The 25,279-nt window shown below is 41.1% G+C and overlaps 1 protein-coding gene, 1 long non-coding RNA gene and 1 other non-coding gene across 10 annotated transcripts in view; 1 reads left to right on the top strand and 2 right to left on the bottom strand.

Annotated features, from left to right (window-relative positions):
- Frmd5 (FERM domain containing 5) overlaps positions 1-25,279 on the bottom strand; it is a 307,318-nt gene that overhangs the window by 53,483 nt on the left and 228,556 nt on the right. The window lies entirely within an intron of this gene.
- On the top strand, positions 594-10,562 carry LOC144377756 (uncharacterized). The gene is made up of 3 exons (XR_013438812.1): positions 594-4,614; positions 7,351-7,472; positions 10,235-10,562. It is a non-coding gene; the product is annotated as an uncharacterized LOC144377756 (long non-coding RNA).
- Positions 11,464-11,570, bottom strand: LOC120886929 (U6 spliceosomal RNA). Its single transcript, XR_005730115.1, has one exon. It is a non-coding gene; the product is annotated as a U6 spliceosomal RNA (small nuclear RNA).

The raw sequence follows: 25,279 nt of genomic DNA, 5'->3' as shown, positions 1-25,279 counted from the left end.
TCCTTCAGAATGAATGGACTTAAACTCTATGAGGCTTCAGCAATGAGAATGTGCCCTCAAGGTACAGAAGCCCACTTTCCCTGGATAAGAACTCTGGGGTGGATCCTGGCCAGCTATTCACTTTGCAGTGTCCTCTCCCTTATAGGAATCTGACATCATTTTGGAAGTCTTCCCTAAGTGGTTCTCAAAGCACAGATCTGCATCGTCTCTATACCCCAAGGCTATGTCTCCCAGACTTGGTCAGAGAAGAGTAGAAAATATAAAATACACACAGTCAACCCAAACTCCTTTAGATGCCTGGCAGTTGTTCCTCCTGCTATAGAGAAAAAAGGCAGAACCTCCTCTATGTTCCTGACATACTCTGTGAGAAAGAGGAGTTGAATGAGGTTGAAGACCAGATACCATACAATTCCAGTAGACACTGTACCTTATAATGCCTTGGTTTTGACTAAATTAAAAATAAAAATGTATCTGGCAAAAAAATTAACTCAGAGCCTTTTGGTGGGGGAGCAGGGGGTAGTACCAGAGATTGAACTCAGGGGCACTCAACTACAGAGCCACATCCCCAGCCTTTTTTTTTTTTTTTTTTTTTTTAAATTAGAGACAGGGTCTCACTGAGTTGTTTAGCACTTTGCTGTTGCTGAGGCTGGCTGAGGCTGGCTTTGAACTTGTGATCCTCCTGCCTCAGCCTTATGAGCTGCTGGAATTACAGGTGTGGGCTGTAAAGTCTGGAGACTACTGGACAGTGGTGCCTGGCAACTCAGAACCTCTTAAGGAACATAACAGGTTCTCTCTGGTGTTAAAGCTACAGGAGCTGACTGTAGCACCAACCCCCTGCCCCCCACATTCTCAGGTGAATGGATGCACAACAGGATTAAGAAGGGTGAGTAGAGCCCAGGGCTCCCTGATCAGAATCTCAAGGTCACACACAGCTGTTGGCATCCTATGCTAGGACAGGATGGGTCAAGTCATTCTCCCTGCTTCTTTTGAGAAGGACTGCAGCACCTCCCTTGAAAGCCCCTCATAACAGCAGATAGAAAGAAATCAGTTAGGCTCCAGGACCTACCTCTTGGTTTCTGGTCCCACTGTTGGTACAAGGTCAGGTTTATGAATATCTCCCCTTTCCAGCACTAAATGGAAACAACCTTTCTGGACCAACAATACCCAGAGGCCCAAGAGAAAAGTGAGACAGCTGGGGCCATGAGCCAAACATGGGTGGAGAGATGGTTTACTGTACAAATGCTAAGGCCTGGGAAAGCAGGAGGACAAACCCCAGATCTCTCAATTGTGGCAGTCCCAGTGGTGGAGGAGAAGAGGAAGAAGAGGAAAGAGAGGAGGCAGACAGCTAGCTTGCTCTGAAGGGAGAGTTTCCAAACAGCCTGTTATATATTCCTTCACCTGGGAATGCCTGGAGGACAGTCTGATGCTATAGTTAGGTCCTGTAGCTTTGACTCTGGAAAGAATCTGTTATTTTAAGAGAAGCTCTGAGTTAATTTACTAAAACACATTTTACCTGATACTTTTTTCTTTTTATTCTAATCAAAGTCAAAACATTAAAAGGTATAGTGTCTATTGAATCATGTGTATTTCATCCTCTATTGTTACTTAACAGAACTGCTCCGTACTTAGAACCAGTGGTTCTCAAACTTGAGCCTGAATCAGAATCACTTGCCTCCAAGTGATTCTAGTTAAAACACAGATTCCCCAGCCCCCCACTGAGTGTCAGGTCCAGTGGGTCTGGGGTGGGGCCTGATACTTCTCGTTTCTAACAAATTCCCAGATAAGCCCGGTGTGATGGTACATGCCTGTAATCCTAGCAGCTGGGGAGTTCAAAGCTAGCCCCAGCAAAAGCAAGGTGCTAAGCAATCCAGTGAGACCCTGTCTCTAAATAAAATATAAAATAGGGCTGGAAAGGCGGCTCAGTGGCCGAATGCCCCTAAATTCAATCCCTGGTACCCTCCCCACAAAAAGAAAAAAGAAAAATAAGCAAACAAATTCCTAGGTGATGCTGGTCTGGAGACTACTGGACTAGATCTACCCTTCTCCAGCATCTGTTGGTGACTTGTAGCTCTTGTAGCCAAGACTGCAGAGCTAAGTGGAAAAAGTGGATTTTTGAACTCTACCAGAGTCCAGCTCCATCTGCACAATTCTCACTTTCATTTAACTCCCATGTTTTCATGTACCAAGAGGAACAACTTCAGAGCATGAGGCTGTGAGTCAAACTCTGCTCCTTCCTGCCAGGTTTTCAAATTCTGCCTTTTATGACAGTTGGCAGCTGCCCAATTCTGATGCAAGGTTCAAGTCCCCAATTACCATTTATGTTCATCGGCTAACTAGCTCAAAACTCACTGCATATTTGCTATGAATGAGATCACCGGAAAGTAACGCTAGCAGTTATCATCAACACTAATTCAGAGAAAGAGTCCCCTTCTCACCCCAGTTCTGCTGTCAGTGGCAGGAATCTATTCGAGAATGTTCCTCTCCTGGTCTGTAGGCTCTGGTGACTTGGAAGGAGGCTGAGTGCTGCCCTAGCCCTCTGCCTACTGCTGACTCCTGTCTACATCTGCTTTCCTTAAGGCTTCTCAGTCAGACTTTTGCCTTGATGTCATGACCAGCTCTCCCCTTCTCTCCCTTTTCCTGGAAAAGGATCCAGCTGCCCTCCATGGAGGGCTGGGGGAATATGCCCTGAACACATAGTTCTATGCCAGAAGGCAAGTCCTCCATGTTCAGCATTGGGTAGGGAATTAGCGGCAGGAGGAAAATGATGTCAGAAAGGCAAGCAATCCATTGGGCAAGTCTTTTCTCTCTGTGCCTCAGTTTCCCACCTCTTAAATGGTCTTCTGTCACTTTACATGTGCAAAATCTCTGATTCTGTTATTAGTTGACCAGAGTAATCATATTCCAGGTCTCTCTTCTCCTAAACAAAGTTGTTTTCTTTTGTTTGTTTGTTTTATTGTTTTGGTACTAGGGATTGAATCCGGGGGTATTCAACCCCTAAGCCACATCCCCAGCCCTTTTTATTTTTTATTTTAAAGCAGGGTCTTACTAGATTGCTTAGGGCCTCACTAAGTTGCTGAGCTGGCTTTGAACTTATGATCCTCTTGCCTCAGCCTCCTGAGCTGCTTGGGTCATAGGTGTGTGCCACCATGCTTGGCCTAAACAAAGATTTTAAAAAGTTTTTCCTTTTTTTGGTTGTATTTAAAAAGGATAATCAGGTAGCTCTAACAAGGTAGATGTTTAAGGCATTTATCACTAGTTTAACTAATTGAAAAAACTCAGGGCCATTGCTCACAGTAAATGGGAAGAGTAACTAAAGAGAATTCATTCAATTCTAGAAGCTGCATCTAGCTGGCCTGAGACAGTGAATACCATATGTAAAACTATTCTGCTACGATGAATTTGGTCATTTCACTTTGCATTGTGAGTGATGGAAAAGTTCTGTTAGATCCCCTGTGCATGCCTTCACCCTCACATGGTGAGGATCATTGCAGGAACTTCTCAGAGTAGATCCTGAGGCTATTACTATCCTCTGTCCTCCAAGCACTGCTTAGACTACAGTTGGCAGTGGGGACCCTGAATCATGGGAAGGCCTTAGGGGTAAAATGGCTGGGGTAAGAGTAGGGAATAAAGTTTTATTTGTATGGTCCTGTATATAGGATAGGGAACTCTTCCAATGTCCAGTTATGTAAGAAAGAAGAACTGACAGAGAAGGGTCTGATAAATGTCCCTTCTAATCTCATCCTGACAGCATCCCAGACTTAACCAGAGGCAGAGTCTCTGACCTTGGGCTGAGGTAGAAGCTGAGGGTGTGCTTTGAGATACATGCCCTAGTCCTTAAACTTGTTAGTTTCCTGTCATTCTCCCAGATGTTTCAGTGGCTAGCAGCAACAGATGTCTCTTAGTCTATAAATAATTCCTGGACTTGGAAACACATCTCTCATGTACTGGCAGTGAGGTGGGGATGACCTGATGTGGTCTGGCCTTTAAAGTGTGATATAAAGAAGCCAGACTTCTGGCCTCCTCTGCAGGAGTGACTACTCATTTTGCATATTTTGGCAGTATTATAAATGGAGGTGAGGCAGGAGCCTTGACCCAGCAGGTCCCCCAAGATTCCTGGAACATCCTTGTCATCTGGGTGCCTCTATATGGCAAGGCTACAATATGGAGACCAAGATTTACAGAGGCACACACAACACTGGTTGAGATGTCACCATTGAAAAAACCCTGTACGTCTGCTGCCCACTGAATATTGTTATGGTTTGGATATGAGGTATCTCCTAAAAGTTCATGTGTGAGATAATGCAAAAAGGTTTAGGGGTGAAATGATTGGGTTATGAGACCTTTAACCCAGTCAAGTGGATTCATCCCGATAGGGATTTTTAATCCCTAACTGAGTAGTAACTCTAGGCAGGTAGGGTGTGGCTGAAAGAGGGGTTGTCCCTAGGGGCATGCCTTTTGGGTTCATATTTTGTCCTTATTTTGCAGAGCTCTCTGCTTCCTGGGTGCCGTGTTCCCAGCTGCTTTCCTCCACCACACACTTCTGCCATGATGTTCTGCCTCACCTTGTGCCCAAGGAATGGAGCCCACCATTTGTGGAGTAAGACATCTGAAATCGTGAGCCTCAAATACAATTTTCCTCCTAAATCATTCTTGACTGGTCTTTCGGTCACAGTAGCAGAAAAGCTGACTAAAGCAATTGTGTTGTTTCAAGGTTAAAAAAAAATGAATGAAAACCACTGGGAAGGGCTGGGGATGTGGCTCAAGTGGTAGCGCGCTCGCCTGGCATACGTGCGGCCCGGGTTCGATCCTCAGCACCACATACAAACAAAGATGTTGTGTCCGCCGAAAACTAAAAATAAATATTGAAATTCTCTCTCTCTCTCTCTAAAAACAAAAGAAAAAAAAAAAATAAATTTTTAAAAAAAAAAAAAAAAAAAAAAAAAAAAAAAAGAAAACCACTGGGAAAAACACCAACTGTATTTACTAAGTGCTTTGGGCAAGGTACTACCTGAGTGACCTCAAGGTTTAGAGATACTGAAAAAGTGACCTGGGAAAAGTCATTTTCTCTCTGATCTCATTGTACTCTTTGTACCACCTCACAGTTCTACTGCCAACCTTCCCCTGTTCATGCCCACTGTCGTCTGAGGTGGAAACTTGTGTGCAGTGTTTGCATTTGTGGTCCACAGCCCACTGCCTAGCACATGGTCCTCAAGAAGTATTGGTTGATTAATTACTCAGTGACCAGGCTAATTGGTAACAGCTAGTCTTACTTGATGAGCTCCTTCCTCCTGGGTCTTCAATTTTTATTATCTGATGAAATCAGTGTAGGAAAGAATAGAAAAGGCCATTCCTGGAGATGGTGTCCCTGCCCAAATTAGAGTTCAATGAAACCCTAGAAGTTAACTTCAGGATTGGCTAATTTGCTGATTTTAACAGCATAATATGTGTTTGGGAGGGGATGGGAAGAGGCTGAGTGAGACAGGGGGCTCCTGCCTAAACAACTGAGTTCCCCAAAATATGTTTGCAATGCTGCCCAGCTCCAAAATAACTGCTTATGCCACCAACACAGTCAAGGGAAAGGAAAATAACTCTGCTTCCAGGAAGGTCTCTAACTGGGCCCTTGCCACTGGGAAGGAATTAAAAGCTCAATGCTGGAAAAGACTAATCATTACATTTGCTTAATTATATTGATGCGAACCTCATAGCCAAGTTCTTTTTAGGAAGTTAATGCTGAAGAACATTTCCCTGCGCCGGGCTAATGTGGAAGAGGATTTAGAGTGTTTTTAAATTCTGGAAACAATCAAATGCCTTTCTATGGGCAAATTCCACATGTCTCTAGGGGTTTACTCTTTCCCTTACAGTTTTTTCTGATGCTTTTCCTGTCTTTCTAAAATACCTCCTGGCACCTGGCCAAGGTGCCACAGTATCTTTGGTTTTTAGCATCTTGGGTCAATGTGTGATGAATTATAACCCAGGACTGGATACCTCCGCTAAGTTAATTGTTACAGGTTAGGTTCCTTTGGAAGTAGACTCTGGAATAGAGTTTAGCATGCAGGACATTTGTTTAGAAGTGCTCTTGGGGTCAATATCCTTGGAAGGGAGGGAAGAAAAGTGGAGTGAGAGAGGTTGAGCTGCCACATAAGCTTATCACTGACTTGGCTGAACCATGGGGTGATCTGAAGCTGGGATGGCCCTTCAGAATTGCTTCAAGTTTAGTCAAGAAAGCCAGGTGTTTACACACTCACCTGAGCAGTCATTGAATAGAAATCACTGCCAACAGCACTCCTGGGGGGATCTGGGTGAAACATCAGATTCCATCACATCAGAAACCTAAAATCATAACTACCAGAGCCAACTGCTTGCAAAGCATTCTGCAAACATTAACTCTAAGGCTAACAATTTCATAAGGAAGGTTTCTATGAACCCCATTTTATAAAGAGGAAGCCAAGACCTAGTGAAGTTAACAGACCTGCATAAGACTCTACAACTAATATGTGGGACTTAAATCCAGGCCTGCTTTGCTCCAAAGTACATATTCTTTCCAAATGTCCATCCTTTAATTTTGATGGGCTGTAGCTCCATTCTCCTCTGCAATTTTTAGATAGTTTTATAATTCTTTGATGCTGTCTCTCAATATTTATCTATGCACATATAAAACCCCTTGGCTGAATTTTTCTCTGAACTCATTGGATCTCTTAGACCTAGGCACTATTGGTCTTGTTCCATTGGAAAACCCATTCCTGTTGGAAATAGGACAAATATTGGGTTTTTCCATGAGGACACGCATAAGAAACAGGAGTTAAAAATCTAACAGGAGTAGTGCATAGGGCATAGTCTATAAACCCAGAGACTTGGGAGGCTGAGACAAAAGGATTGCAAGCTCAAGCTGAAGGCCAGCCTTAGCAACTCAGTGAGACCCTGTCTCAAAACAAAAAATGAAAAGGACTGGGAATGGAGCTTGTGGTAAAGTACCCATGGGTTCAATCCCCAAGTACAAAAACTAAACAAACAAGCAAAAAAAAAAAAAAAAAAAAAAAAAAAACCAAAAAACCAAAAAACCTCAAAGCAAAACAAAAACCTAGCAGGAAACCAGTGATTTTCAACAATATTTGAAGAGTATGAGGTAAGAAACAAGAAGCATTTAAAACCAGATTTCTTACATTTTTCTTTAGATTTTTTAAAAAAACTAGAACATTTTTATCTTCTAGAGATTAGATGTCAGCTGGTAACCAGTTCCAAATCCCCCTTGTCTAGGGAATTGATGAGGCAGACATACCGTAAGGCTATACACACCCTTCCTATATCCCCTGAAGGCCGTAATTAATCTTGTTCTTTCTTTGCATACTCCAGATCTCCTTAATCTTCAGCATGGCCTGGAAAGGTCAAAAGAAGTCATGAATTCAAGATAAGAAAGGTTGCTGCCTCAGCAAAAAGATGCATCATTGGATGCTCTGTGGACTTTCTCTTCTAGGGTAGGGTATTTTATATGTTTTTCTCTAGACTGAACCCAGGGGCACTCTACCACGAGCTACACCCTCAACCCTTTTAATTTTTTAAAATTTTGAGACAGGGTCCTGCAAAGTTGCTTAGGGCCTCACTAAATTGCTAAGGCTAGCTTTGAACTTGTGATCCTCCTGCTTCAGGCTCCTGAGCTGATGGGATTACAGGCATGCACCATTGTGCCTGGCTCTGGGGTGCTCTTTTTGTCAAAGATGCATACTTAGAAAAGCATGTGGCATCAGACCATGTAAGATGCAGAGTTAACTGAACAGGCTCTGGAGCTGCCTCCTCAGTGTATTCAAGTCCACATGCCAAGGAAGAATTCCCTTGAGGCCCTTACTTGTATCCATTCTTCTAGCCCAGGGAGACTCTAGAGATGAGGAATGATGGGATGATTCCCCAAATTTTCTATTAACTGGAAAGTGAACCTTATTTTTGGACATGGGGAGAATCTCAAATTATAATGGGAGGGTGTAACAGCAGTAAATTTATCTTGTAAATACAAGGTACAAAGGTAGTTAGGTGAAAGCGAGACTGCCAGAAAGACCTCACAGAGGAAGTGATTTACAAATTGAGTCTAAGGGAGGCACAGAAGCTTGATGGCTTGGGAGCAGACGAGATGTAGAAGGAACAGGATGTTCAGAGCAGGAAGTGCTCTAGGAATTTCAACCAACTGCCCTGGTACAAGGAGGTCTATTGCAGGAGATCAGTACTGAGAGGTAGTCAACGGCCAGTTGGTGAAGGACCATGAGTGCCCTGAGGAATTTATTCTGTAGGCGAAGGTAAGGGGTGAAAAGATTTTTAATAAGGGAAAATACTTGCATGGATATCATGTCGGTGGAGGAGTACTGGCAGACAGTGAGTAGATATGGGAGAGCAAGTAAGAAATCATTGCCACAATCCAGGTGAGCTATGGGCAATAAAATAATGGTAATGAAGGTAAAAATATGTTGGGGAATAAAGGAATATTTAGGGGGCAGAATAAAGTGTATTTAAGTGAACACCTAAAGAAAGGAGTAAAAGTAAATTAGGAGTGGAGGACAGTTTCCACAATTTAATTTCAGCAAGGAGGGTGGGTGAATTGGTTGAAAAGCTATTTTTAAATTGAGTGTTATCATTGATGACTTTGGTGAGTGGACCATTAATCCTTTTAAGGCTTTGACTACAGAATTAATTAAGAAAATAATTAAGGAATAATTAAGATTTCTTAGATCAATCTATTGATTTATTTTTAGAGTAGATTGTTTTGGCAAATCCTATCTTTAAAAAAATGTTTGCTAGAATACATTTCCTTTTTGTAGGTACCAATATTGAAGTCAATTATCAAAGCATAGAATTCATGTTTGTATAAACAAGAGAATTATACTTTTCTTTCAAGCAAGTTTTAGATGCTCTTTTCTGAGCTTCCATAGCATTCTGGGCATTCCTTCTCAATATGTTGTATCTGCCTCTCAATATGTTGCAATTATGCACTAACTTGCCATGGAGGGCTGATGGGTGGGCCAAGGATCTTGTCTTATTCTCACTGGTACACTTGATACCTGAAACACAATAGATACTCAAGAAATGAATCTTGCCTGGCATGGTAGCACACACCTCTAATTCTAGTGGCTTGGGAGGCTGAAGCAGGAGGATTGCAGGTTCAAAGCCAGTCTCAACAATGTAGCAAGGCCCTAATCAATGATGTGAGACATAATAAAGAACAAAAAGGGCTGGGGATGTGGCTCAGTGGTTAAGTGCCCCTGGGTTCAATCCCAAGAGAGAGAGAGAGAGAGAGAGAGAGAGAGAGAGAGAGAGAGAGAGAGAGAGAGAGAGAGAATGAATCTAAATGAATCTGAATTGAATCGAAGCTGCAAAAATAAAAGTCATTAGTCAGGTGTGATGGTGCATGCCTGTAATCCCAGTGGCTCGGGAGGCTAAGGCAGGATCTTGAGTTCAAAGCCAGCTTCAGCAAAAGAAGTGAGGTGCTAAGCAATTCAGTGAAACCCTGTCTTTAAATAAAATATAAATTAGGGCTGTGGATGGGGATGTGGCTCAGGAGTTGAGTGCCCTTGAGTTCAACCTGTTATGCTCCCTCCCTCCAAAAAAGTCATGTCTAACAGATACAATTTGAAGTGCTCTTTATCTAGAATGGCCTACAGAACTGAAACTAATTCCACACAGAAAACTAAGGGGTTGCTCCTGTTAACTCAGCCCAGTCTTAACAGTAACATTAAGTCTTACGTATTGGTGATCATTTCACACCAAAGAGAGTCAATTCCAGATCTGAAATACAATACATCTGGAGTTAGCCCATCATTAAGAGCTTTGGAAGCAGTATTTTCTCACCTCTAAAATTCTTTTTTTGTTTGTTTTGTGGTGCTGTGGATTGAATCCAGGGCATTGTGCACTCGAGGAAAGCACTCTACGAACTGAGCTATATCCCCAGCTCCTTCACCTCTAAGATTTTTATTCAAGAATTATATTAAGAGAATTACTGGCACTCATATATATTGTCAAATTAGCCATGCCAGCTATAAAATGTTTTCTCTTTTAAGCTGAATTCCAGAAGCTTCATTTGCATTTTCTCTAACTAAGGGATATTGTCAGAAAAAGCTGGGCTTGCAGGTATAGGGGTGGAGGGAGTGAATGTTTCATATTTGGTTCTTTTGAGTTGAATTAAATATGTTAAGTTAATAATCTTTGATTTGTTATTATGGGATGTGTTAATATGCTTTTTTTTTTTCTTTTACAGATTATGGTTGCTAGGAATTCATGATTTAAGAATTGTGAAGGTCAAGAATGTGAAATTTTAACTAATACCTGAAACGATAGCCTTGAAGATAAGAGTCCCTCATCTGCGCACTCCTTCTTTTGGAGCAAGCTAGTGCAAGGGCTACTGCTGAGAAGCAGGCAGCTCAGCTGCAGCAGTCTGGAACTCATTATGAGTTTCGACACTTGCTCTTCAGTGTCTACAAGGCTCTGGCGATCTAAATTTAGGTCTACTTAATGGAATGGCTTTGCTTTAAAAAAAATCTTTTTCCCCAAAATGCATTTAATCTTACACATTTGGAACAATGAAACTGTGTGTCCGTGATTGTTTTTTTACCAAGGAGAGACAAGAAGAAGGACGGAGTTACTTAGTGATGACTTAATTTTAAATGTTTTACAATGACATAAAATACTGTGACTTTCAATGACAACTTATAAAAATCAAAATATGAATGGGTCATGAATAAGTAGGTGTTAATAATAACAATATACTTTTGTGAACAACAGTGTTTCATAAAAGAGAGTTAAATATTAGGGATTAGGCAGATGCAGAACTTTAAGACCAAGAATATTTCACATTATTTTTAATTTCCTGCTGTACTGGGCAGATTGGTATCCCCACAAATTCATGTGTACCCAAAACCTAAAAATATGATCTTTTATTTATTTATTTTTTTTGGTATCAGGGATTGAACCCAGGGACACTTAACCACTGAGCTATATCTCCAGCACCTCCCCCCTTTTAAACATTAAAAATTTTTTTTTAGTTGTAGATGGACACCATACCTATATTTTATTTATTTATGTGGTGCTGAGAGTGTTGTGCCACTGAACCCAACCTCTGCAGCCCTTTTTATTTTTATTTATTTATTTTTTAGTCATTCAAAATTTTAATGCATGCCATGAGAAATGAACTTTTAAATCAACTTAATTTTATGGAAAATGAAACAGCAAATAAATTAGACCCCATGTTAAAACAGGAGGTCAGCTAACATCCGAATTTAAGGATGTAATGGGCACAGCCAGCCATCAATTCTACAGTTTTCTTCTAAAGATTGAAGTCTTTTGAACAGAACTTTGCTATGAGCAGTCCAGAGATCAACAGCATTTGGAAATGTTTAACAGGGATGGTGATCAGGGACTCGTTTCCTTGGTGCTGCTTTGATGATGTTGTTCACACGCAGAATCACCTCTGCTGCTTTAGCTGCACTCAGAAATACGGAATGCTTCACGTACTTGCATGTCATCCTTGCACAGGGGCCATTCGAATCTTCTCTGTATTGTTCCAATTTTGGAATATGTGCTGCCGAAGTGAGCACTTATTTTTTATTTTGAGTCAGGTCTTGCTAAACTGCTTAGAGTCTTGCTAAGTTGCTGAGGCTGGCTTTGAACTTGTGATCCTCCTGCCTCAGCCTCCTGAATTGCTGGGATTACAGGTGTGTGCCACTGTGTCTGGCTAAAATATTTTCTAATGTGGAAATGAGGTCTATGCAGGTATCATCGGTAAGATGAGGTCACACTGGATTTGGCTAGGTCCACACACCATGTAGACACAGACACAGTGGTGTGAAGACAGAGGCAGAGACCAAGGAATGGCAAGGACCAGTAGGTGCTAGGAAGAGGCAAGGAAGCATTTGTCCCTAGAACCCACAGAGGGAGCAGGGTCCTGCTGACACCCTGATTTCAAGTTCCCAGCCTTCAGCACTGTGAGATGGCAAGTTTCTGTCATTTCTGTCATAAGCCGCTTAGTTTGTGATAATTTTTTGTTAATGGCAGCCATAGAAAATGAATATACCTGTCTGGGAGGTGGCACACAACTGTGATCTCTGCTACTCGGGGGCCAAGGCAAGAGGATTCTAAGTTCATGGCCAGCCTGGGCAACTTAGTAAGGCCCTATCTCAAATAAAAAAATATAAAGGAATGTAGCTTGATGGTACAGCACCCATGGGTTCAATCCTCAGTACTTAAGTGGGTGGAGAGAGAAAGGAAGGAAGAAAGAAAATGAACACTCCCTTCTCCTCTACTTCTGGGAATACATCCTTTATGAAATATTTCCTCAACAAATCTGGCCATTACAACTTCTCTTTCTACTCACAGCAAGCAGACTTCTTACACTCACTTGATTGCTTCCTTATTTCTTCAATGCCACGTCCCATTGGCCACTTCCCTTCCCACTCCCAAGCTGTTCAGTCAACTCTGGCTTCTTGACATTCCCTTATCTCCCTAGTTCCCCACCTCTGTACCCTTGGTCATGCTACTCTTTCTGCCTGGAATAGTCTATTCTGACTCTACCTGAAAAATTCTAGCCAGCCTTCAACACTTAGACCATATGGTACTGATTCTATGAAACAGTCTTTTATTTCCTATCAGAATTAATTTTTCCCTTATTTATATATTATTTAAAATATTTTTTAATTACTGATGGACCTTTACTTTATTTATTTATATGCAGTGCTGAAAATTGAACCCAGAGCCTCACACGTGATAGGTGAACACTCTATCACTGAGCTACAACTGCAGCCCTTATATATTGTTTTATATATATAATACCACATTTTGTTACTGTTACTATTTGAACTCATAAGCTTAAGGACAAGGGCTACCTTATCTATTATCTTAGTAATTTCCAAGCATACATGTTGGTTTTTCTTAATTGCTATGGTATAATGAGAAGTCCTACACCAAATATTCTTTGGCATCAAATGAGGCCTGTTACTGAATGTTTCATATGTGCATGTGTTAACCTCCCAGTGACATTTGAGCTCGTCAGCACATAGCTTGCACTAAGAAAGCATTCAGTGAGCTGGCTCTGAAATGACACCCTCAAAGAATGGAGCTCTTAAGGGCTTTTGGTTGACAAAGACAAAAGTCCCAAGAACTTAATGAAAATAATGTTTTTCTAAAGAAAGTGTTCAATAAACCAATAATTAATTTTCTTGATTTTTATAATGAGATGCTACTTGGAAAAATATAAACGTTATTCCAAGTCTCAGTTATTTTAGGTGTAGTTGGGAATCAATGTCAAGTATGAATAGTTTAAAGGTCAGCCAGAGATTTGGGCAGAGTTTGGGGCTCCTCTGTCTGCCCTTCTCCTTTCTAGGATTTTCTTCCTCATGCTGCAGATCTCCTGAATGCTGGCCTCTGTGGGTTTGACAGAAACTGTGATATCTGAAAGCTTTAGCTGCCTTATATGTTACCAGGTAGGACACACCCTCAAGCTGAAAGCCATACATGACTGGGAAAGTCAGCCACTGCCATTCCTTTCTTGCAAGAGTAGACCCTACTTCAATTCTGCTTTTTATCATGCCTTAGTAGTGTTATATTTTGCCCAGTATTTACAGTTACCTGTGGAAAAGTTGGTTCACTAAGACGTACTTGGTTATTACAGAAAGCAGGAATTGCCTTCTTTAAATAGTTTGTCATTTTAAAAAAATATTTATTTTTTAGTTGTAGTTGGACAAAATACCTTAATTTTATTTATTTTAATGTGGTGCTGAGGATCGAACCCAGGGCCACATGCATGCTAGGCCAATGCTCTACCGCTGAGCCACAACCCCAGCCCCTAAAGAGTTTGTCGTTTTAAAAATAAAAATTGTTCCTTAATACAAAGAACTAGAAAGAGTATTAAAAGTCAAAGTCAGTTATAAGCAGAGGGAAACTGATTTAAACTATTGCTCAGAAGGCTTCAACTTAAATTTTAAAAACATGACATCACGGGACTAGGGATGTGGCTCAAGAGGTAGCGCGCTCACCTGGCATGTGTGCGGCCCGGGTTCAATCCTCAGCACCACATATAAACAAAGATGTTGTGTCCACCGAAAACTAAAAAATAAATATTAAAAAAATTCTCTCTCTCTTTAAAACAAAACAAAACAAAACATGACATTACTTTTATCTAGTACATTAGAAAGTCATTACAGATGAAGTAGGTACTGGGTCCCTGAGATCGCACACAAAAAAGTGAAGCATCATGGACACACAACCAGAGGCCTCCCACTCTGAACATACTGAAGCCTCATGCAACCTGTATGATGACTGTGTAAGGGACAGGGTCACCGGGACACGCTGCATAGTAGAACAAAAATATCTTCCCAAAGTCTCATTTCCTCTGACTGCCACCCCAATCTCTCCTCCTCTCAGGTCTCCCTCTTCCGGTCCTATCCAGTCTCCTTGCTCTCTTCTCTTTTCTTTTCTAAAGACAAAGTTCATAACTGCTCCAAATCTGCCAGCTGTATCCATCTCTCTGATCCTCATGACAAAGGCAAAGTAGCCAAACAGTGCCAGTGCAGGAGCCAGCACTATGATGTGGAGCATGATAGTAAACACTTAAAATTTGATGGTTTTCTCCTGACATATTTATGTGCTCATATACATGTGAAATAACCTGGGAAGGGAAGGCATGTGTTTCACTATGGCATTCTGAGTTCCATGTGCAAAGTGCTTCATTTACACACATGATTTCTAATAGTTTCATTTTTCGGATGAAGAACCACTTTCAGTCTCTTTACACCTCTGAGGTATCTCTAACTTAGCAGTGTAAACTGAAAACATGAAAAACATGTCATGGAGTCTTGCGGGAGGGAGGATTGGGTTGTGTTGTTCAGGAGGGAAGTTCTGGGGTCTGGGCTGCTTGAGGGAAGGGATTTAGAGAGTCCCACTCAATAGGCAGGCTCCAGGGATGGAAGAGGTGCCGGTTTTCACCTTCCTCTCTTCCATCCCCCTTCTCCTTTTGAGGTGGTCTCATGGCTTCCCAACTGTTCCTCAAACACTCCAAGCTCATTTTTAAAAACAGACACATTCTAAATAATGGCTCACTTAATTTATTTCCTAACGTTAATTAAAGCAGATACGTTGGAAGTCTCATAGGCAATTTTAGTCTTAAAAACACTGGGTAACACCCTTTCAAATAGTAAACTACTTCTCTCAGTTTACCCATAAGCTAAAAAAGTACAAGCTTCTAAATTATCAAACATCTTGTCAATGTGAGGCAAACTGGTCCGAAAGAAAAGGAAACAATTGTCCCTACACCTATAAAAGACAACTTTTAAAGTTATAACTTGAATACAATTTAATGAATATTGGTACATAAACAAGCTGTTTCATTGTATGATAGCCTTTAAGATCTGAATTTCCTAGTATAAAGGTCCTGAATAGCTCATTTTTAGCCAGTATCATACATTGGTCTGAGAGTATATGTAAGAATACTAGTTAGGAAACATATTTTTGGTAGATTACAAAAAGGCCATGCATGGCTACAAAAATTTCCATTTAATCTGTGTTTCAAACTCCATATATTTAGAAGCTATCATCACAATTTCATGTTGATAACTTTAAGTTAGGCAAAAATCAAGTTAAAACTGTCTTTCTATACACTTAAGTGTTTTAGAAAAACTGATTTGCAAAAGAAAATCCATTTGAAATTCTAAATTTGATTTTTAAATGATTATGATTCCTGGTTTTAAGACAGTTTCAAGGAATGGAAAGGCATGAGAAACAAAAGAAAGAAGGAAGGAAGGAAAGGAAGGAAGGAAGGAAGGAAGGAAGGAAGGAGAGAAGGAGACCGGGGAAGGAGTGATTTACATCACTGACCAAGTTGGTGGCAGTCAGAAAAGCATAGGAGCAAGAAACACCCCAGGGATAGCACAGCTGCACACCAGGTCAGACAGAGAGTGCAGAGTCCTGGGAAAGCTTCAGTTTTCATAAATTCAATTCTGCTTACTAATGAGACAGAAGCAGCTGAGATGCATGAAAATTCACACATAACTCAAACCCTGCTATATTTCAAACTTCTACATTTAAAGTACTTTAAACTTTACCTTGGATGTTGGTAGAAAACTAACAGGTGGCCAGGCTGACAATTTTTAAATAGCTGACTTTGGGATTATCCTCCCATAGATGGAACGCTGAACAAGAGGGTAGGGAGGGAAGGAGAAAGGAAGCCGAGGTTGGCTGAGTGCTAACTACGAGTCAAGCACGGTGTCCTCATGGCACATGTATTCTTCCACTACCACCACACACTTAGAAGACAGGTACCATCATCACGTCCATTACACAGATGGGAAAACCAAAGCACAGAGGTGGGCAATTTTCTCAGTAAGAGACTGAGCTAGGAATTGAACCCAAACAGTTTATAGAACTTGAATATATAATCATTGTGTCACTGGCATTTTCCAAAATAACCCCAAACAACCAACTTGAGAAGATAAGAGGGCTGAAGGTATACTGTACTCTCACACCTGGCTGCTGCCTGGGAAATCAGTTAAGATACAGCAGAAGCAGCCTTGAATCTTCAGTGTTTGTCTTCGCCACTTACCATTATTTTTAGGCAAAAGAAACAAACAACGAGCCTACCTGAAGCCATCTTTCCTTCTAAATCCAAATATGAGGAAGTTAAAGAACTAAAAATTTATTCAGATTTTTTTTTCATATTCATTCCATTATATAGAATTTCTACTAAATGTCAAATACTCCTTGAGGGGGAAGATTTCAGTAATTTGGTGGTTGAATCATTTAGCAATTATAAGCCTAACTTCTAAAATGGTTTCCATAAAAATAAACCATTTTTCAAAGTATATATAAATACATACACATACTAATACTCTCTCTCTCTATATATATATCTTTAAGCCAAGTTCCCACTTTTTTTCAAGGTTCTAACTATAAGCAACCAGTTCTAAGAATTTTCAGAAAAGGACAGGCTTGTACAGTTCCTGTAACATCTCTCAGAGAAAAAGTCCTCATCCATTTTTCAGGCATGACTCATTTAAAAATTTCAGATAATATGATGAATCACACACACATCTTCTAAGGACCCTGATGGGTTGCAAATGAGATGAAATGAAAATGACCCGGATGTTCAGAGTGAGTCATCTTAGTCTTTCTTTCCTATTTGCCATTTGTCCACAGATCATTAGGTTCAAATCTCATTTTTGTGAATCAAAATCAAGAACTTAGAGAATCTTTTTAGAGGATGCTTCTGTTTCATAGCCATGGAGGTCAAGAGAAGCAAGCAGGATAGAGGGCTCCTCTGGTCTATAGGCAAAACCAGCAGGGAACTCAACAAGCCCACGCACCACTCTGGTAGCCTATGTGGATGGCTGGGAAAGGCTGTGTGGGCCCCTGCGAGGCACTCCAACCCCCACAGCAGTTTGCAAGTCCTAAGTGATTGTGAGTCCCCTGCACAATGGAATGAACCTTTCCTCCCTTTGTAAATCAGTTTTAAGACCCTCCTCACTTTCTACCCAGATATAAAATTATTCACACATACATCTGTTTCCTACTAGACTGTAAGCATCCACCAAGTAGGACCCACAACCAGTCTCTCTGGAACTCATAGGACCTTGCTTGATTTACGCTAAAACAAAAAGCAAAAAATAACCTGACTTAAACAAATGGTTCTGGGAATCCAGTCTCTGAAAATCATATGCAACTCAGTAGAAACTGCAGGACTGGACAGGCACCATCTGAGCCTCAGAATGTTCACTTATACAACACTGGAGTTGTCAGATCATTGTGCGCATGTCAACGGAGTTTTCTGTAAGTCTGCTTTGTGTACTCACCAGTGTCCCTAAGGTGAAGCAGTCCGATTAGGCAATGACTGTTTAAACACACATTAATCATGCATTAGGAGTCCTAAATTGAAGAGCACAATACTCAGGAAAACACCTTGGACACAAGGCATCCATTACAGACAGAAGTGATCTCTCAAGTCCTGCTGTGTACATATTTGGAGAGTAAGTGCACTTCAGGGAGCTCCACTTGCTTAAAAAAAAAAGAAAGAAAGAAAGAAAGAAAAGATGAGAGAGGAAAAGAAGGCATTTGCATGCTCCATGGCTTGAGAGGAGCACTTGTCAGGCAGCTAGGAGCTCTGGAACTTGTACTGCTCATCATGATGGATGAGCTGCTCAATACAAGCATGCCTCAGTTTCTCCAAGGTTTCCTTCTTCTTTCTTGGTATGCAAGAATGCTAGGGGGCTGTCCTATACATCTGAGCAGGCTGAGGGAACTCAGCTCTCCTAGGGTTGGTGCAGCTTTGAAGAAACCTATTCAGATCTCTGATGGGGCCATGAGAACTGGTTGTGTATGACAGAGGCCATGTAGGCTAGATGTGCTTCTAGAAATGGAGAGTTTTGGTGGGTTAAGGTGGGAAGCAGAATGTGACCAAGGAGGGACATATGCCTCCTCTTATAAATCCTAAATCCATTGCCATTCTCCTTAAGAAAAGGGAGCAGAACCTACTCTGGCAAGAGCTTAGTTTCACATCTATTTAAAACATGCATTCACATAGATGAACACACATGTGTAAACCACACTAGGATAAAAATTATGACAGTTCTTTGGGGGAGATGATTCTGTATCCTCAGTTATGTCAAGCATGCTTGAACATATATACATACACACACAGTCATTCCTTTGAGCAGGGTTACATTAAGAGAGGTATCAGCTGATATCTTATATCTACTGTTTCACCCGAGGCTCCTAAATGACGCAGGCAGAGGTCATGCTCCTATTAGACAGATTCAAGTCCCCAGTGTGAGCTCAGCTTGGGACTTGGCATCCTGAGACAATGATGATAACTTCAACCACAGGGCACAGCTGGGACATCCTTACCAGTGACAGCAATCTCCAGATTCTCAAATGGTTTACTCCAGCTGCCTTGCTCAGCTGTTTTAACAAAAGAGAGAGAAGCTGGGTGTTTAACAGTTGAATGCTTCCCCCTCCATTGTTTTGGTATTTTTATTACAGGCAAAGTGACACTGACTTTTAACAACAGGGATACAGACTCTTCAATATAATGTCCTTCATATAAACAGAGGTTGATTGATCTTGATTTCTGTCCTTTAAACACTGAATGAGCTCAGATAAAATCCAGGTGGGACAGTCTGAAGACCTATGGAGGAAAAGCACCTTACAAATGTGTAGTGGCAGGTGCTTGTTGTCCCAACTACTCAGGAGGCCAAGTTGGGAAAATTACTTGAGCCCAGGTATTCAAGACCAGCCTGAGCAACACAGCCAGATCCTATCTAGAAACAAAAATTAAAAAATAAAAAAAGTGTAGTATTATGATTACATGTACCAGAATGCATAGACCCAAGTGCAGCGGCATGTGCCTGTAACTCCAGCAACTCAGGAAGCTGAGACAGGAGGGCTGGGGTTGTGGCTCAGTGGTAGAGCACTTGCCTAGCATGTGTGAGGCACTGGGTTTGATTCTCAGCACCACACATAAATAAATGAATAAAATAGAGATCCAGCAGCATCTAAAAAAAGAAATAAAAAAAAAGGGTTGGTGATGTAGCTCAGTGATAGAATGCCCTTGTGATCAGTTCCTAATACTGCCCACCCCACCCCCCCTTAAAAAAAAAAGAAAAAATAAGAGGACTAGAAGAAAATAAGACTAAATAATAATAACATCAGTGTACTAAGGTGCTAAAGTTAGGTCAAGAGGATTTTTCTCTTAGTTTCTAAATGTTCCATGATGTAATATTTTTGTAATAAAAATATTTCATAAATAATTTATGATGCTCTTAAGCTTTAAATATTAAAGTTTGTGCTCTGGATAATTAAAAATGGATTGAATCCTCCACAAATGAGATGTGATAGGGTCTGTGAAAACACACCATCCATAGAAAATGGTCAGGGTTTATTAGGTATTTTGCCCTCAGTGATTTTGAGGTTACAAGGTTGCCAGGTCAGCAAACTATTTAGAATGTCTCTTATCTGTTGTGGGGAGAGATATTCAGTATAGCTAAATAGACTATTCAAGGGCTGGGGTTGTGGCTCAGTGGTAGAGCCCTTGCCTAGCATGTGTGAGGCACTGGGTTCAATCCTCAGCACCACATAAAAAAATAAACAAATAAAATAAAGTTATTGTGTCCATCTACAACTAAAAATATTTTTAAAAAGAGGCAATTCACATACCATCAACAAAACAACCTTATGGTACTTATGGTAAAAAAGGCTGTGCCTACTATTTCTTTTAAAATAAAAGAACAACAAATTCTACTCTGCTTGGCCTCTCACCCACCTTGGGTGAAAGACTATGTTCAACTGAAGTCCACAGGGACACATTCTTCTGGGCTTGAGTCTGTGCATGCATCTGTACGTTTCAGAGTTGCCATGTGGTCAGATTGCCACAGAGTGTCCCAACCAAGCTGGCCAAGTGGCTCTCCCAGGAGGGGTAAAAATCAAAGAGCAATCTGCTCTGCACAGCGAGCAACTTCCTCACCAGGTGGGAAAATCTGGATCTGCCCCATAATGACTTCTTATCATGCCCCACATAAGTAAATCCTGCACTAAATATGTATTCCAAATACATTATATCAGGAAGCCAGACAACACCAGTATTTATGCTCAGGCCAATGTTCTATTACATGGATTATAGTCAACGGGTATAAAGTGAATATTCTCTACCACAACTCAATTGTTCCTTATACAGTTTTAATGAGATTCCACCCAGTGTCACAGCAGTACTTATGTAATTACTCTATATAACTTTGCCAGCAAAGAGGGAATAAAATCTCCTTATCAGGATACTGCAAACTACTAAAACCTCGGCAGACTATCTCCCTTGGTGCACTGCTGCATTTTAGATAGTCTGGGAGCCCAGCCATCATGCAGAGGATACGCTTGGGTGACTGAGGCTTTGGCACTGCAGACCTGCACCCAGGGATGAACGCTGAACTCTCTTGAGATTTCTCAAGAAAATGGTACCTGAAAAAAAATGGGGGGAGCCTGCAGCTTCTGAGTTGGGACCACTTTAGCTGGAATGGCCAAAGGGACATGTGTGGCTAGTGTGCAGTCATGTGGGCAGCTTGCAGGCAGATCAGTCATTGGCTACTGAAGGCAGCTTTGCTGGGAACCTTGGACAATTCATCCAGGAGAGGAACACAGGAGAAGAGGGGGGATGGAGACAAAAATAGTTTGTTTGGTTCCTTGAGGAAAACTGTAGGTCAGCAGAAAGTAGAATAAAAGAAAAAAAAAAAAAAAGCCCAGCTGAGAAAGAAGTTAAATCTGTTCTTGAGTAGTCATCTAAATAAGGAAGATGGGCCTCAGCCCTCCTGCTGGGGGACCAGTTCCAATGAGGCTTTGTCCCATGTTTCTCTAAGAATGACTTTCTTCTCTACTTGTAATCCTGCTTTTGATTGTGGGAAGAAGCAGCCCAGAGCTTCCCCAGGGATATAAAACACAAGACCACAGACCAGACTTCCCTACCAGGCCTGTCCAGTGAAGGAATTTAATTAAGAGGACATACAGCACAGTCTCGGCATCTGAGGAAGAGTTCTCAGAGCTTTGCACAGAAATGCCAAGGTGGAGTATGGAGGAGGGGAAAGGACCACAGCATTAAAAGTCTTTACTAGCAGGCATGGTGGTGCACGCCTGTAATTCCAGTGGTTGGAGGCTAAGGCAGAAGGATCAAGAGTTTGAGGCCAGCCTCAGCAACTTAATGAGGCCCTAAGCAAATTAGCATGACTCTGTCTTAAAGTATAAAAAAAGGGCTGGGGATGTGGTTCAATGGTTCAGTGTTCCTAGGTTCAATCCTCAGTACCAAAAAAAAAAAAAAAAAATGTCCTTGCTGGCTTCTTTCTGGAACTCCCCCATGGTAGCATACTCATTTTCTATGGTTTGGATACAGTAGGGTCAGCTTCCAATTGTGCCCACTTTTCTGCCATACGTGCAGCATCATAAGGATCTTGCCAGAAACCAAAAAATGCTGGTGCTATGCTCTTGGACTTCTCAACTATGAATAAACTTCATTTCTTTATAAAACTCCAGGTATTATGTTACAGCAACCAAAAACAGACTAAGATACCATCCTTCACCGATGGCCCAGTCCTTGGTGATGGAGGAGGAAGGTGGTGGTGGGGGGAGGGCAGAATTAGGGAGCAAGTATCACTATTACTCCAAAACCAAAAGATCAGCAATGAAAAGAAGGCTTGGTCAGTCAGCAGTAGGAAAACACAAATTGAGAATTTATATTCTTATGTTCTACTCAGCTGCAACTGTTCTATATAGTCAACTTTCATAGACTGTATTGCTCAGTAAACCTTGCAGATCCTTTTTTACTGTTTACTGTATCTGCCCCTCACAATCACTTCCTTTACAACAGCAATAACCTCACGCCTTAGCTGTAATTTACCCTCCTTGTGTAAACAGAAAGAACACTTAGCAAGTTTCCACGTTGTACCTTTCATTGTTACTTCCACGAGTGGTATTATTTGCACTGAGGTGTGTTAACGGGAAGATTCCAGTAATGACAATACTTAGCACATCTTAACCCTTCAAAGGGTATTCTCAGCTCTTATGTAATTTGACAGCCTCAGACACAAAATTCACAGGGACCAGTATGATGGGTACTCTTTTTATCTGACAAATGAGCAAAAAAAATAACTCACAGATGTTGACTGACTTGCCTAAAGTTTATGGCACAGTTGGAACCAGTTCCCAGGTTTCTTGAAACTTACCTAAGCACTCATTCTATGCAAAAGTTCTGTGCTACCTGGGTGGAATGATCATTACAAAGGAAATTTGGCACAGCTGAGTTGCACATGATGGCAACACAGCTCCTCAGCCAAGTGTTGTCAGTGCCCAGACTCAATACAGAATCATCAGGAAAAGAGCTATTCAGTTTGTGCACTTCTCATCCCTTCCTGCTCTCATGCTGTCACTGGAGACTGGCAAAGAACTGCACAGACTGTGAGCCAGAGCATTCGTCTGGGTCAGACGCCTCTGTCTACACTCACTCTGGAGATAGAGCCTGCTAAGAGGGATGAGGCCTGAAGCAGATGGACAAGTTCATTGCTGCTCTGGGCACTATCCCTGGGCCACTGTGGCACCGTGGGACGGTGACTCAAAGGTTACATTTATAGACTCCAAATTATTCAGTTGCTTCAACTATGTGCTTCCCTACCCCTAATACAGGGGCTGAGTGAGGGAACAAAGTAAGAGTGGGGGAGGGCAAAGTCAGATGAGTAATATTGAAGAGTAGGCATAAGAATGACTCAACCAAGGTAAATGGGGTTGCCTTTTACTTGCCCCAACACCATCCCAAAATTCGTGGGTGATAATGTGTGTAGGGGGAAGGAGTTGACTCATCCTGGCTCACCATATCTGAACAACTACTATGACATTTTACTTTGCAACTATGACATTTCTGTAGCAAATCTTCCTACAGTTTGGCACTTGCAACATCCACCTTCTCTTGACTTTGAGAAATAGCCTTGTCTAATGGGATGAGAGGGAGCACTCCATGCCCTTTAATAGGACTGATCCCACCATCTTAGGCCTGCAAGGCCCAAGGTGAAACTCAAGTCTTCATGGAGTTTATTTATTTATTTATTTTTGGTGCTGGGATTGAACCTAGGGGTGCTCTGCCACTGACCTACATTTTTATTTTGAGACAAGATCTCACTAAGGTCTTTGCGAAGGCTGACCTCAAACTTGAGATCTTCTTGCCTAGCCTCCTGAGTAGCAGGGATTATAATTGTGCGTCACTAGGCCTGGCAGCTGCTTGCTTCATTTTTGAGAAGGGTCTCACTATGTTGTCGAAGATGGGCTACTATTTTTATTCCTTCCAACTAGCCATATTTCCTTCCTTTCAATGCTCAAAGCATTCATCTCTAATCTCATATCTTTTTTTTTTGTATTTTTTTTTTTAGTTGTCATGGACTTAATGCCTTTATTTGTTTTTATGTGGTGCTAGGATCAAACCCAGTGCCTCATACTTGCAAGGCAAGTGCTCTACCATTGAATTACAACTCCAGCCCTCAAGTCTTTTTTTATGAGATATTTGTGTAGTTGGCTCATTCTCTCAAAGCCCTTTTTAGAGTATGCTCCTTGAGGACAAGGACTGTTTCCCACTCATTGTTTAGCTACCCAATCCCTGGCAATAATGCCCTGACCAGGATGAGTACTCCATAAACACATAAACACATGGAGCACATCAATAAATGTGAGTTACTTTCCTCCTGAATTCTGTGTTGGGCCTCTCACAGTGCCTCTGTGTATTCTTCCCTGCAGTCTTGATCACCACCAAGAGTATCCATAACAACTGCAGAGACAAAACCTTCATCTCTCAAAGGTGTGATCTAAGAAAGTTGGATAAACTGACTGTGAGGTCAAATTATTGAGGTTTCAGCTAGTTCTAAAACTCCATGATTTGAAAATGTTGACTAAACAAAAATAAGAGGTTAGTAAATTTGGAGGGGGAAGAATAAATATTGAAATAACGAATAAATAAAAAGGCAGTTTGGCTTGTTGTAGTCTCAGGAAAAATGCCAAATATTCAGGGAAGGCTTTCTGGGGATGATACAATTTAAGATGCTCTAAGAATAATAGGAAGAACATTTTGTAAATAAGATAGTGTATTTCTAGGGTAAGAGAGAGAGGTTTAGAAAATACCCAGATCAATTGAACATACCATTTAAGTAAATCTGACAAGGACAGTATAGTAATGGCAATGAGACAGTCTGAAACAATTAACAATCTGAGGAGATCGTGAGCACAAAGGCTATCTACGTAGGCGGATGTGTACTTCATGTATAGGCTCTGGAATTAGATGAGTATGGAATCTTGGCTGCCATGCTTACTAGCTATGTGACCCTAAAACAAGTCAATTAACCTCTGTGAGTCTTAGTTTCATCTGTACATCATGAAGATACACATGCATCTTCATGTGAGATTAAATGAGACAAATGATATAAAGTGCATAGTAATAGCACCTAGTACCCTTCATTTAACAACTATTTATTGAGTACCTCTATGTGCTAGATAACAAGCTAAGTATGTCACACAGTAAATAATCAGAAAATGGGAGGTGATTATAATTATTCTTATCTAAAGGGACCATGCCTCCTATTCCTACATCCTTCACAGTAAATCAAGCCTCTTTTGATTCTGCAACTTAGAAGAAATGGCAGTTCACCATATATGAGATTACATTTATTTGTCTTTGGTTTATTTTGCCAAAACAAAACAAAATTTGTCTTCAGCTTTAGGTGCAATGAAAATGCAAATTAAAGAATAAGAATTT

The sequence above is a fragment of the Ictidomys tridecemlineatus genome, chromosome 5 (genome assembly GCF_052094955.1).
Source record: "Ictidomys tridecemlineatus isolate mIctTri1 chromosome 5, mIctTri1.hap1, whole genome shotgun sequence".
NCBI lineage: Eukaryota > Metazoa > Chordata > Mammalia > Rodentia > Sciuridae > Ictidomys > Ictidomys tridecemlineatus.
Note: the sequence above shows the minus strand (reverse complement) of the source record. Positions and strands in the feature narration are given on the sequence as shown.